Below are 14,648 nucleotides of genomic sequence, written 5' to 3' on the forward strand. Positions count from 1 at the left end.
CTGAATTTCTTCTTTGGAGAACTGTCTGTTCAGCTTCTCTGCCCATTTTCTAATTGGATTATTTGCTTTTTGTTTGTGGAGGTGCATGAGCTCTTTATATATTTTGGATGTCAAGCCTTTATCAGATCTATCATTTACTAATATATTCTCCCATACTGTAGGGTACCTTTTTGTTCTATTGATGGTATCCTTTGCTGTACAGAAGCTTTCGTCTTGATACAGTTCCACTTGTTCATTTTTGCTGTTGTTTTCCTTGCCCAGGGAGATATATTCATGAAGAAGTCACTAATGTTCACATCCAAGAGATTTTTGCCTATGTTTTTTTCTAAGAGTTTTATGGTTTCATGACTTACATTCAGGTCTTTGATCCATTTTGAATTTACTTTTGTGTATGGGGTTAGACAGTGATCCAGTTTCATTCTCTTACGTCTAGCTGTCCAGTTCTGCCAGCAGCATCTGTTGAAGAGACTGTCATTTCCCCATTGTAAGTCCATGGCTCCTTTATTGAATATTAATTGACCACATATGTTTGGGTTAATGTCTGGAGTCTCTAATCTGTTCCACTGGTCTGTGGCTCTGTTCTTGTGCCAGTACCAAATTGTCTTGATTACTATGGCTTTGTAGTAGAGCTTGAAGTTGGGAAGTGAGATCCTCGCCACTTAATTCTTCTTTCTGAGGATTGCTTTGGCTATTCGGAGTCTTTGGTGTTTCCATATGAATTTTTGAACTATTTGTTCCAGTTTGTTGAAGAATGTTGCTGGTAATTTGATCGGGATTGTATCAAATCTATATATTGTTTTGGGCAGGATGGCCATTTTGAAGATATTAATTCTTCCTAGCCAAGAGCATGGGATGAGTTTCCATTTGTTAGTGTCCTCTTTAACTTCTCTTAAGAGTGTCTTATAGTTTTCAGGGTATAGGTCTTTCACTTCTTTGGTTTGGTTTATTCCTAGGTGTTTTTTTTTTTCTTTTTTGATGCTATTGTGAATGGAATTGTTTTCCTAATTTAACTTTCTATTGGCTCATTGTTAGCATATAGGAAAGCCACAGATTTCTGTGTGTTAATTTTGTATCCTCCAACTTTGCTGTATTCCGATATCAGTTATAGTAGTTTTGGAGTGGAATCTTTAGGATTTTTTATGTACAATATCATGTCATCAGCAAATAGTGACAGTTTAATTTCTTCTTTACCAATCTGGATTCCTTGTATTTCTTTGTTTTGTCTAATTTCCATGGCTAGGACCTCCAGTACTATGTTTAATAACAGTGGGGAGAGTGGGCACCCCTGTCTTGTTCCCAATCTCAGAGGAAAACTTTCAGCTTCTCGCTGTTCAGTATGAGTTGGCTGTGGGTTTATTGTATATGGCCTTTATTATGTTGAGGAACTTGCCTTCTATACCCATTTTGCTGAGAGTTTTTATCATGAATGGATGTTAAACTTTATTGAATGCTTTTTCAGCATCTATGGAGATGATCATATGGTTTTTGTCTTTCTTTTTGTTGATGTGGTGGATGACGTTGATGGATTTTCGAATGTTGTATCATCCTTGCATCCCTGGAATTAATACCACTTGGTCGTGGTGTATGATCCTTTTGGTACATTTTTGAATTCGATTTACAAATATTTTATTGAGTATTTTTGAATCTACGTTCATCAGGGATATTGGTCTGTAGTTTTCTTTTTTGGTGGGGTCTTTGCCTGGTTTTGGTATTAGGGTGATGTTGGCTTCATAGAATGAGTTTGGGAGTATTCTCTCCTCTTCTATTTTTTGGAAAACTTTAAGGAGAATGGGTATTAGATCTTCTCTGTATGTCTGATAAAATTCCGAGGTAAATCCATCTGGCCCAGGGGTTTTCTTCTTGGATAGTTTTTTGATTACTGCTTCAATTTCTTTGCTGGTAATTGGTTTGTTTCGATATTCTGTTTCTTCCTTGGTCAGTCTTGGGAGGTTGTATTTTTCTAGGAAGTTGTCTATTTCTTCTAGGTTTTCCAGCTTGTTGGCATATAGGTTTTCTAAGTAGTCTTTAATAATTCTTTGTATTTCTGTGGAGGCTGTAGTGATTTTTCCGTTCTCATTTCTGATTCTGATGATTTTTGTTGATTCTCTTTTTCTCTTAATAAGTTTGGCTAGTGGCTTATCTGTTTTGTTTATTTTCTCAAAGAACCAACTCTTGGTTTCATTGATTTTTGCTATTGTTTTATTCTTCTCAATTTTGTTTATTTCTTCTCTGATCTTTGTTATGTCCCTCCTTCTGCTGACTTTAGGCCTAATTTGTTCTTCTTTTTCCAATTTTGATAACTGTGACATTAGACTATTCATTTGGGTTTGTTCTTCCTTGTTTAAATATGCCTGGATTGCTATATACTTTCCTCTTAAGACTGCTTTCACTGTGTCCCACAGAAGTTGGGGCTTTGTTTTCTTGTTCTCATTTATTTCCATATATTGCTGGATCTCCGTTTTAATTTGGTCATTGATCCATTGACTATTTAGAAGCATGTTGTTAAGCCTCCATGTGTTTGTGAGCCTTTTTGCTTTCTTGGTACAATTTATTTCTAGTTTTATACCTTTGTGGTCTGAAAAGTTGGTTGGTAGGATTTCAATCTTTTGGAATTTACTGAGGCTCTTTTTGTGGCCTAGTATGTGGTCTATTTTGGAGAATGTTCTATGTGCGCTTGAGAAGAATGTGTATCTTGTTGCTTTTGGGTGTAGAGTTCTATAGATGTCTATTAGGTCCATCTTTTCTAGTGTGTTGTTCAGTGCCTCTGTGTCCTTACTTATTTTCTGCCTGGCGGATCTGTCCTTTGTAGTGAATGGTGTATTGAAGTCTCCCAAAATTATTGCATTGCATTCTATTTCCTCCTTTAGTTCTGTTCATATTTGTTTAACATATGCTGGTGCTTCTGTGTTGGGTGCATATATATTTAGAATGGGTGCAAATATATTTAGTCTTGTTGGACTGAGCCCTTTATTATTATGTAATGTCCTTCTTTATCTCTTGTTACTTTCTTTGTTTTGAAGTCTATTTTTTCTGACAGTAGTACTGCAACACCTGCTTTTTTCTCCCTTTTGTTTGTATGGAATATCTTTTTCCATCCCTTGACTTTTAGTCTGTGCAGTCTTTGGGTTTGAGGTGAGTCTCTTGTAAGCAGCATATAGATGGGTCTAGTTTTTTTATCCATTCGGTGACTCTATGTCTTTTGACTCGTGCATTCAGTCCATTTACATTTAGGATGATTATCGATAGGTATGTACTTATTGCCATTTCAGGCTTTAGATTTGTGGTTATGAAAGGTTCCAGGTTACTTTCCTTACTATCTAAGTCTAACTTAACTCACTTAGTGTGCTGTTACAAACACAATCTAAAGGTTCCTTTCTATTTCTCCTCCTTTTTCTTCCTCCTTCGTTCTTTATATATTAGGTATTAGATTCTATACTTTTTCTCTATCCCTTGATTGGCTTTGGGGATAGTCAATTTAATTTGCATTTGCCTCCCAATCAGCTGCTCCACCCTCCCTACTATAATTTTCCTACCTCTGGTGACAGCTATCCACCCCTAGGAATACTTCCATCTATAGCAGTCCCTCCAAAATAGACTGCAGAGATGGTTTGTGGGAGGTAAAGTCTCTCAGCTTTTGCTTATTTGGAAATTGTTTAATCCCTCCTTCAAGTTTAAATGATAATCTTGCCAGATAAAGTAATCTTGGTTCCAGGCCCTTCTGCTTCATGGCATTAAATACATCATGCCACTCCCTTCTGGCCTGTAAGGTTTCTGCTGAGAAGTCTGTTGTTAGTCTGATGGGCTTTCCTTTGTATGTGATCTTATTTCTGTCTCTGGCTGCTTTTAACAGTCTGTCCTTACCCTTGATCTTTCCCATTTTAATTACTCTGTGTCTTGGTGTTGTCTTCCTTGGGTCCCTTATGTAGGGGGATCTGTGGATCTCCATGGCCTGAGAGACTATCTCCTTCCCCATATTAGGGAAGTTTTCAGCAACTACCTCCTCAAAGACACTTTCTATCCCTTTTTCTCTCGCTTCTTCTTCTGGTATTCCTATAATGCGAATATTGTTCTGCTTGGATTGGTCACACAGTTCTCTCAATATTCTTTCATTTTTAGAGATCCTTTTTTCTCTCTGTGCCTCAGCTTCTTTGTATTCCTCTTCTCTAGTTTCTGTTTCATTTATTGTCTCCTCCACCGTATCCGACTTGCTGTTAATACCCTCCATCGTGTTCTTTAAAGATTGGATCTCTGACCGGAATTCATTCCTGAGTTCTTGGATGTCTTTCCGTACCTCCATTAGGTTGTTGATTATTTTTATTTTGAACTCCCTTTCAGGAAGAGTCATGAGGTCCATATCATTTAAATCTTTCTCAGGAGTTGTATTAACAATTTCAGTCTGGACAAGGTTCCTTTGGCGTTTCATGTTTGTATATGGCGCCCTCTAGTGTCCAGAAGCTCTATACTGGAGCTGCTGAGCCCCTGAAGCAATGTCGGGGGTCACAGGGGCGGGTACTGGTGCCTGAAGGTAGGAAAGAGCTATTCCCCGCCTCCTGGCTGCTGTGCCTGTCTCCACTGCCTGAGCCAGTCAGCCGGGCACACAGGTATAAGTTTTGTCCCAGAGAAGCCAGATATGGATCCCTGTTTTCCACAAGCAGCCAGAATCCCAGTGTCCCCAGGAACTCTGCCTGTATTAACTTTCCAACCCAGTAGTCATGCGAGTCTCATGAAAGCACCATGAAATGCAGGTTTGTGCTCCCAGAGCAGATCTCCAGAGCTAGGTATTCAGCAGTCCCAGGCCTTCCACTCCCTCCCTGCTCCATTTCTCTTCCTCCCGCCAGTGAGCGGAGGTGGGGTGGGGGTGGGGCTCCGGTCCCACGGAGCCACAGCTCTGGTAAGTTACCCCATTCGCTGAGGTCTGCTCTTTTCTCCAGGTGTATGCAATCTGATGCCATCCTCTTTCCTGTTGCACTCTCAGGATTAGTTGCACCAATAAAAAATTTTATTGTATCCACTTTTAGGAGGAAGCCTCTGTCTCTCCTCTCACGCTGCCATCTTTCAGCAATTATTTCTTCAAAGACACTTTCTATCCCTTTTTCTCTCTTCTTCTTCTGGTTCCCCTATAATGTGAATATTGTTCCATTTGGATTGATCACATAGTTCTCTTAATATTCTTTAATTCCTAGAGATCCTTTTATCTCTCTCTGCCTCAGCATCTCTGTATTCCTATTCTCTGATTTCTATTCCATTAACAGTCTCCTGCACCACATCCAGTCCACTCTTAAGTCCTGCCATTGATTGTTTCATTTCTGTAATCTCCTGGTGGACTTCATCCTTAACTCTTGCTTATTTCTCTTTAGCTCCATCACCCTGGTTATGACTTTTATTTTGAATTCTTTTTCAGGAAGATTGTTTATATCTATCTTGCCAGGCCCTCTCTCTGGCATTGTTTGAGTGATTCTGAACTGGACCAGGTTCTTCTGCCTTTTCCTGGTGATGGAAGTGATCACCAGCAAGTGATGCGTGTGTCAGTTGGGAGAGCAAAGTCCCTTCCTGCTTTCTGGTTGCCTTGCCCTTCTTAGCTGCCTGTGGCAGTTTCCTGCACACAGGAAGCAGTCTCTGGGTTAATTCCCTGAGCTACCATGGGTGGGGCGGCCCTCTGGATATCCTAGGACACTGCCAGGGTTGCAGGCACGTGGCGTGTGTTCTTCCGTGAGAATGGCACCCCATCATGCCCTCTGTGCTTTGCACCAGGTTCCTCTGCCTGTGCTGGGCAGCTGTGTGCTGGCATCAGCCTCTGGGTCTGGCTTGGTTAGCTGCGCCCTGGGAGAAGACTCTGTGTGGTTGCTGTGGGAAGGGCTACTCCCCAGCTTGTCTGCAGCAGTGGTGGGTCAGCCTGTTTGCTGGCAGTGCCAGGGGGGGGAATGATTGGCCACCTGCTTATCACCATGAGGTTCTTCAGAGCTGTGTTGACACCCAGGGGGTTAGGGCTCCTGAAGTTCCTTAAGATTCCCAGCCTGCTGGGCATAGTATGCTGGGACAATTTTGTTCACCTATTAAACCCTTGTCCCCTTAAGACATTTAAAGCAGCCACTTTTCTTTTTCCCAGGGGAGCCAGCTGTGGGGACCTGCTTGCATTCTCCATCTCTGGTTTTACTTTTCCATTTCTCTATTATCTTACACATCATGCAATGTGTGTCTGTGCTCCAGGTGCAGATTACTAGGGCTGGTTATTTAGCAGTCCTGTGCTTCCACTCCCTCCCTACTCTGATTTGTTTACTCTCACTGGTGAGCTGTGGTTGGGGGAGTGCTCGGATCCCGTCAGGTCACAACTTTGTGTCTTACCCTTTTTGTGAGATGCTGAGTTCTCACAGATGTAGATGTAGCCTGGCTGTTGGTACTATATCTTCTGGTCTCTCTTTTAGGAAGAGTTGTATTTATTGTATTTTCAATATATGTATGGTTTTGGGAGATTTCAGCTGCTCTACTCACACCGTCATCTTGAGCGCCTCTCTGGAAGTTTGTATCTTTTAACCCCATACCCCTGCCTTGCCCATCCCCCACCCCTACCCCCCTGGAAACCACCAGATTGTTCTCTGTATCTATGAGTTTGCTTCTACTTTGTTTTTTAGATTCTACATATAAGTGAAATCATTTGTAGTTATTTGACTTATTTCACTTAGCATAACACCTCTCTGTCCGACCATGTCATCACAAAGACAAGGTTCGATTCTTTTAGGGTGCATTTTTTTATCACTCTAATGCACATCATTTCATGCTGTATTATCTATTTGTGTGTCTGCTCCTACATGTTATTGCAAGGGCAGCGACTATGTTTACTCTGTGTCCCCAACCAAAGCACAGGGCTAGATATAATGGAGAGTCAATGAATGTTCTGTTAATTGATGATTCTCAAATAGAAAATGATTAATTCAAATTCACAAAATAAGAATGCTATTTATCTTCTTACAAGGAGAAATATGGACACTGAATGTACTGGGGAGGCCTCTCCCAGTCGCTGGTGTACCTGTTACCATCAAAGATGCAAGTTTCCTTTGTTCTCATACATGGGGCCCATGGGAGCTTTATGATTCCATCACAGCTCACAACTCTGTGATTTCAAGATCTTGTCTCCTGATTTTCTCTTTAAGCCAACAGAGGATGACAAGAGGAACAGCAGCCAGAGGAAGCTGCTTGTAGAAAGAGACAAACAGCCAGAAAACATGCTACTCTTCCCCCCTCCACTCATACTGTTCATACTGTGCCCCTTGCAGCAAACTCCCGTAAACTGGATGGGGTGACTACAGTTTTGTGGTGTGAAGGCATCATCTAATTTTTGATTGCATGTCTAAGATGAGATTATAGACATTCATAATGACAACAGCTGGACCATAGCCTCTGGGAAAGCAGATGACATTGGAGGGTTCTCTCACCAGCCTGGGAGATGTGCACTGCATCTGAAGCCTCAGTAAGGATGGAGGTGCCTTAGTCCGAGTTTCCCCAGAAGAGAACCCCAAGGCAAGGATTTGAGTGCAAGCAGTTTATTTGGGAGAGGAACCCAGGAAGTGTGATAGGGCAGTGTGGAAGGGTGTCAGGGATGGGAAGACAGACAACAAAGGTGGATGGTTATGTTTCCACTGTGGGTAACTGGAATTTAGTCTTGTTGGGTACTCTAGGAGACAGTGTGGGACTTGCAGCTCATCCATCCTGCAGGGTGGGTGAGGGAGCTGGGTGTATGTCCATCAGTTATGTCAGTTGGTTGAAAGTTGCTCCTGGAACTTAATTTGCCAGTCTTTCTGGCCTACCACATATATGGGCAGAACACACTCTAGCAGCAAGAGGGAACCCTCAGAAAAGGAACACAGTGTGACCCTTGTTATTTGGGCCAGTGGGCATGGAAATTCTAGATGCCATGGGGCCATTAGTGGGCCCTCAGAGACGTCTGCTTCAGGCAGTGTACAGTGTCCTGTGCCAACTGTGAATCCCGGTTGGAGGGCTGGGAGAATTGCTTGCTGGGTTATTTTAATCTTAATTGTCAGACTGTCAGAGTTTATAAGAGGAAGGCATTAAAGTGTTCTTGAAAAGTACTTGATAATCTAGCTTATATTTGGGCAGTGCTGACATTGGGGCTTAAAAATGTCATGGAGGTCCTCAGTGGGTTAGATCTACCCCACTCCAATTTTCTAAAGGATAATTTGATAAGTGGGCTATTATGAAAGTTCCTCAATGAAATGCAGCAGGATTATGCACAAGCACAACAGGCATCTCTGCACAGTGGTGCAGTGTCAAAGTGGAGACATTGGCAAGGCTGCTGGGAACCAGGACTATCAGAAAGATGACCAATCTGCTCACAGTTGAAAGCATTTGCTCTACACCTGGGCATTATTTACTAGAATTTATCAGGAATACTAACAGAAGTGTTTGTGCTCTGCTTTCTTTGCATATTACCCCTTCTTATTGATGAGTTTTTTTGGAATATAATACACATGTTTGTAAAGGCTGCTGAAGGGGACTGTTATGCTGATAATAGTTGAGCATTTACTAATATTTGGGGACCAGAATGAACACTCAGTGCTAATTAAAAACTTCACATTTATATTTCACTTCATCAATCTGGACAATATCTGTCAAAAACACTTTGTCATCTGTGAAGTGCCCTCATTCCTTGGACTTTAAAGTCTTAGGTCACAGTTCAGCTCAAGATAGGAGTCATTCTCAGGGAGGTGGGAGATCTGTCTGTGAAGCTATGGCAGGGGCTCCAGAGGAGAAATGGTCCAAACTTTTGGCTTCATGTATCCTGGAGGGAAGCCTGCTAATTGCAGAGCCAAGGGAGCCAACTGTCTGTTGGAGGAATAGGCAGCTAAGAATAAAGTAAGGTATTTTTAATCATGAGCACGTTTCCACAGATCCTTGAGAGAGTGGCTGAATTTGAAATTAAAAACAAAACCCCAATAAATAGATCCAATCAGTTTTTCTTAAACACATTGTTATGCTGTGGTAGAGTGCTGGGCAAATTGTTTTATTTCCCCTCTCCACAAACTTGCTAATTAAATTCCCTTCACTCTCATTATGTTTTACTTTGTCAGTGATCATTTTCTTATAGTTTTCCCTGACAACATTGACAACCCCCCCGCACCCCGCACCCCAGAATTACTTTTTGGCCTTTGTAGTTAGAGGTAACTGCAACGAATTGTGGGTAAAATTGCAATATTTGCAGAATCTCTCTCCTGGGCTTAGTGCATCTCCCTATCAATAGGTGATTACATGGGAGAGCAAGGGCATATATGGACCGGAGAGGTTGAATGGGGCCCCTTTTTGTAGCCAGGTCATGAGAGACACGGGGAGCAGGAGCAGACGACTGCTTATAAGCAATAAACGGGGTTTCCCCACTTTATTTGTCCCTTTGACTGATTTTATTTTCAAAGGTAACTTTCCTCAGGCTGAGAAATCCCCGCCCCCCTCCAGAGTTGCACAAATGTACAGTCCAACGCAGCTCAGGCCTTGCTTTCTATCAGCTTGAGTCTTCCAAGAAGACCAACCACACTCCTTGCCCTGGGCTAGGCAAGCTGGGATCTCATGGGGCTCCATAGGACAAGAAGGTGTATCCTCTGTCCTCAGGAAGGCTCACATCTAGAGAGAACCTTTCCTTTATCAAGAAGGCAATAGCTTTCCCATAAACCCACGGCTGACTATCTCTCAGGCCACACCTAGCCTCTAAAGGGCAAGGAGGCTAGGGAATGGAGTATTGAGTTTTTACTCTTCAAGTTGAGAAAGACAAGGGAGAAGGAAGTTAGGAATGTCTATTGAGTAAAGTACTAGAATCATCCAAAATGGGGATAACCCTTGTTTTTTACTTGGGGAAACTGAGGCTCGGAGAGATGAAGTATTTTGCCTGTTGTCACACATGGTAAGGAAAGGAGCGAGATTCAGCCTGATTCTGTCTGACTGAAAAGCCTGGCCTCTGAACTGATTCTCCTCATTCTAGACATCTGCTCATCTGCTACCTCTGTCTCTGTTCTCCAGGGTGGTTGCCTTTGCCCCCAGTGCATCCAGGGAAAACTTTTACTAAAATACTTTGTGTTGTTAGGTGTGCTGGTGTTTGGAAAAGACCATCTTCAAAGTCTTGGAATTTATGCCTTAGAGTTTTTGTTCAGCCATCCCTTTTCTCCCTCACCACTCCCTCCTTCTCTCTACCACTCTGCCTAAACATTCAAGAGCTTGCTAAATAAATAAATATTTGTTGTCTGGCATAATTCTTCTGCCTCTCTGTAGAGAACAATGGATTTGTTTGTCTAAAATACAGGCCATTATTCTCATTTCTAAGCCTCTGTTCTTGAGAGCATGAATATGGCAGTTTTTAGAATGAAAAAAAAGAAGCAGGCCCTTTCAGTGATATTAAACCTCTAAAATGACAAACCTGTAATTTATAGAGGGAAAATAATTCCCTGAATACATCTTATATCCTTGGGGTACAAATTGCAAAGTTCTTGCAGAAATTGGTTTCTGTCCAGGAGGAGATACTGTCAGTCAAGAAGCTTGCTTCTGATCAACACTGCACTCCTACTGGCAGTGCTCGGCTGGCCCCAGCCCTGCCTGAGCCAGTGAGAGAGCATTAGAGGCAATTTCCATTTCTTGCTGGGGCTTTCAGTGAACATGCCAAAGAGAGGACACAATGTGGGCTGTGGAGGTTATTAAAATACTATTTTATTTTCAGCAGGAGTTACAAGGAAACCTTTGAGGGAACTTGCAGGTGCGTGCAGTGGTAATGACTGAGGGGCCCAGCACCCTTTGCTGAGGCAGTCAGTGAGACCCAGGCATGCCAGTCACCTGAGCAAAGGCACTATCTCATGACATGAGAGGATGGCTGTTGACTCAAGCTAAAACAACCGGGACTGCTGCCGAACCTTGGCTGATACTGGAACTCTTAGTACTCTTCCTAATTATTACTCACAGAAAGCATCTTGTTTAGGTTGGAGGATGGAGGATTTCCATAAAGGAGATGGATAGACTGAGACATTACTACATCTCTTGTTAGCACTGGGGAAGAAACCGTCTCTCCCAGAACAGGCCCCTCTTCTTTTCAGTCTCTCTACCCTATTTTAACACAGCCCCTGACATCAGTGCAGCTTTCCACATATTCAAGACCCCTTCATGCCATGAATTCCTTTGTGCCCCTGGGAGGAAACAGTGGCAGCTTCATCTCAATTCAATGAACATGGAAACAGATTTCAGAGAGATTCAGTGTCTCTGTTAAGCTCCCATTTTAGTTTCTAGGGGACACAGAGGGCCCAGGAGTCCTGGCTGTCTCCACAGTTATTACCCTCCCTGCTCCACACTCAGGGGACTGCCCAGGGAGCACCTTTCCAATTTTTATTGCAGAGCACATGAGACCTCCCCAAAGACGCAAGAGCCTCTAAACTGCTCTATCACCTGGCTTCTTTGCTGTTTATTTAATACATTCTATCCCCTGAGAAGCCCAAGCTGAAAGTTAAGAGACAGATGGCGTGATGCTCTCCTTTGAGGCTGCTCCCTAACTTTAAAGCTATGAAATATTCAAGGCTATTTTGAAGAACGACCTTTAATTTTTTTTTAACTTTTAAAAACCATACACTCTCTCTTCTTGATGCTTTTCAGATGAAGGGAAAACACTTAGGAATGCAGGCATGAGCTTTAACTTTGCTGCTTAGGAATGCTCTCAGAGAATAAAGACTTTTAATTTTAATGTTCTTTCTGTTCTTTGAGAATTATGAATTCTCCCTTGCCATCTTTGGCTTAGCAAAATCATCAACTGTTTACTCACACACATACACACACACACACACACGCACACACAGCCCACCCCCATCCTGCCATACCTCTCTCCTTGCTTGTTCTTTTTTAAATTTTGCTCCCTGAGGTCTGGAGGTCTGTCTATCTGCCTGTTGTTGGTTTAAAAACTGGAGCATCATACCACTGGAGTACACTGACAGTCAAATAGTATCAAAGCTGGGAATCTGCCTTGTAACTTCATGGCATTGCTCTTCCCAAGAAAAGGAGTATTTTTGAGACTTTCTTCACTTTCTTTTATGTCAGCTAGCATGCACTACAATAAAGTTGGTGGATTTCCTTGAGCTTCCTTTAATCTTTCAATGTGCCAAATATTTCCCTGTTCAGAATCAACTTCTGTTATGTGATGGACCAGCTCTTCATGAAATTGCTCACTGTGGCCTTTTTTTCCGGTTCTTTGACCACATCAAGCCTATTCCTGTATAACTGTGTTTGTGCATGCTGTTCCCTGTTCTCAAATCCCTTCTATCAGATTTTCACAGGGCTGAATCCTTTGCATTATTTGTTCCTTTGCATCAGTTGGTTCTAATATTTCCCTCCTTCAGAGATACCATCAATGACTGACTAGTTAGTTTAGGGCAGTAAGGGAAAACTTAACTCAAACTGGCTGAAGAAAGAAAGAAATCTATTGGCTCACAGACCAGGAAGCCCAGAGGCAGTGAGGGTTTCAGGGTTGGCTGACCCAGAAGTTTGATCATGGCATCAAAGACCCAGATTTCCTCCAACTTTCCAAATACACAGTGTCAGCTTCATCCCAAGACTGGTTCTTCCATCAGTGACAACTGTGCTACATGCTCTTTCAGTCACATTTAACAGGAGACAGAAGCCAGCTTCTCCTTCTGTCTTACAAGCAAGAAAAAAACTTTCCCCAAAGTCTTTGGCAATACTCTTCTAGGATGTCACATGTCCACCCTTGATCCAATCATTGTTCAGAGAATGGGATGACCTTTAAAACAATCAGGCCCCCCTTACGCTGAACTTAGTTCCCACATTGCATGGATGCTCTCTGAGGGGAAGTGGTGGAACGGGTACAGTAGTGTCAGCCTCAACATCCCTTCATCAGTGTTTCTCAGGCACTGCTCATCAGAATCACCTGGGAGCCTTATGATGACCAGCTCCCAAACTCCTCTATAACCCACTGGTTAGAATCTTTGTGGGTGTGGGCCTGGGACACTGGCTGCACCTTACAAATAGCTGGGACTCCTGCCCCTGACAGACATTTTGATTTCACCAATCTGGTATGTGATGTGGAATTCCCAGGTGATTCCAACGTGCAGCCAAGTTTGGGAACCATTGGCCTAGGCACTAATACACACATATATGCATATACATAGTTCAACTTATACACATTTTTATTTTTTAATTATTTAACAGCTTTATTGTGATATAATTTACATGCCATAGAATTGACTCATTTAAAGTGTATAATTCACTGATTTTTGTTGGTTGCAGAATTGTATAAGCATCACCATATCTAGTTTTAGAACATTTTTATCATCTCAATAAATTTCTTAACTATTAACTCCCCATAACCACCCACACCCATTCAAGCCCTAGGCAAATACTGATCTACTTTCTCTGTTTACAGATCAATTTTTGACATTTCATATAAATATAGTCATACAGTATGTGGTCCTTAGTGACTGACTTCTTTCACTTAGCATGTTCTCTAGGTTCATCTGTGTTGTAGCATGTATCGATACTTTGTTCCTTTATATTCTATCTAACATATGGATATACCATGTTATGTTTATCTGTTCATCATTCATTGTATAAGTCTTTGTGTGGATATATCATTTTATTTCTCTTGGATATACACCTAGAAATGGAATTTGTGGGTCATTTGGTAACTTTATATTTAACATATTGAGGAATTGCCAAACTGTTTTCCAAAGCAGCTAGGCCATTTTACAGTCTTACCAGCAATTCATGAGACTTCCAATTTCTGCACACCATTGTCAACACTTGTTATTGTCTATCTTTTTGATTATAGCAATTTGAGTGAGTATGAAGTGGCTTCTTATTTTGGTATGCATTTCTCTAATGACTAATGATGTTGATCACTTTTTCTTGTGCTTATTGGTTATTTTTATATCTTCTTTGGAGAAATGTCTACTCTGATACTTTGCTTTTTAAAAAATTTGTCTTCATATTACTGAGATGTAAGAGTTCTTCATATATTCTGGATAAAGTCCCTTATTAGATATATGACTTGCAAATGTTTTCTTCCTTTTTGTGAGTTGTCTCTACTTTCTTAATGGGGTCTTTCAAAGTGAAAAAATTTTGATGAAGTCCAATCTATCAAGTTTTCATTTATTGTTTGTGTTTTTGGTATTGCATTTAATAAATTACTAGACATTAGTATACTTTCAAAAACCTTCTCAGATGATTCTAGTGTAAAGCCAGGATTGAGAACTCCCATCATATACCACTGTATCATTTGCTTCCCCAACTCATTATTTTGCCACAAAGACAACCAAACCAAGGTTATTTCAGAGTTGGTGAGAACAATTTATTTATTAGTGTCCTTGTCTATTTCCTGTCTTTTTCTAATGGAGTGCAGCTCCATAAAGACAAGTACTTCATGTGGTTTCCTCTTGTAGTGCCAGCACATGGAGGGCATCGGCTGAGTGTGAAAATGAATGGGCCTATTAAGCTGATCTTCCTCCCCACCACCCTCCCACACCATCCCCCCCACAAAAGTCTCCTTGTTTTTTATTTCCCATTTCTGTTGATCTACCATCCTACTCTTCTTTCAAACCAGACGTCTAGGAGTCTTCCTCACCCTCCACATCTAATTGGTAACCAAATCCTATTGTGTCCTC

This window comes from Manis javanica, chromosome 17 (genome assembly GCF_040802235.1).
Source record: "Manis javanica isolate MJ-LG chromosome 17, MJ_LKY, whole genome shotgun sequence".
Lineage (NCBI taxonomy): Eukaryota > Metazoa > Chordata > Mammalia > Pholidota > Manidae > Manis > Manis javanica.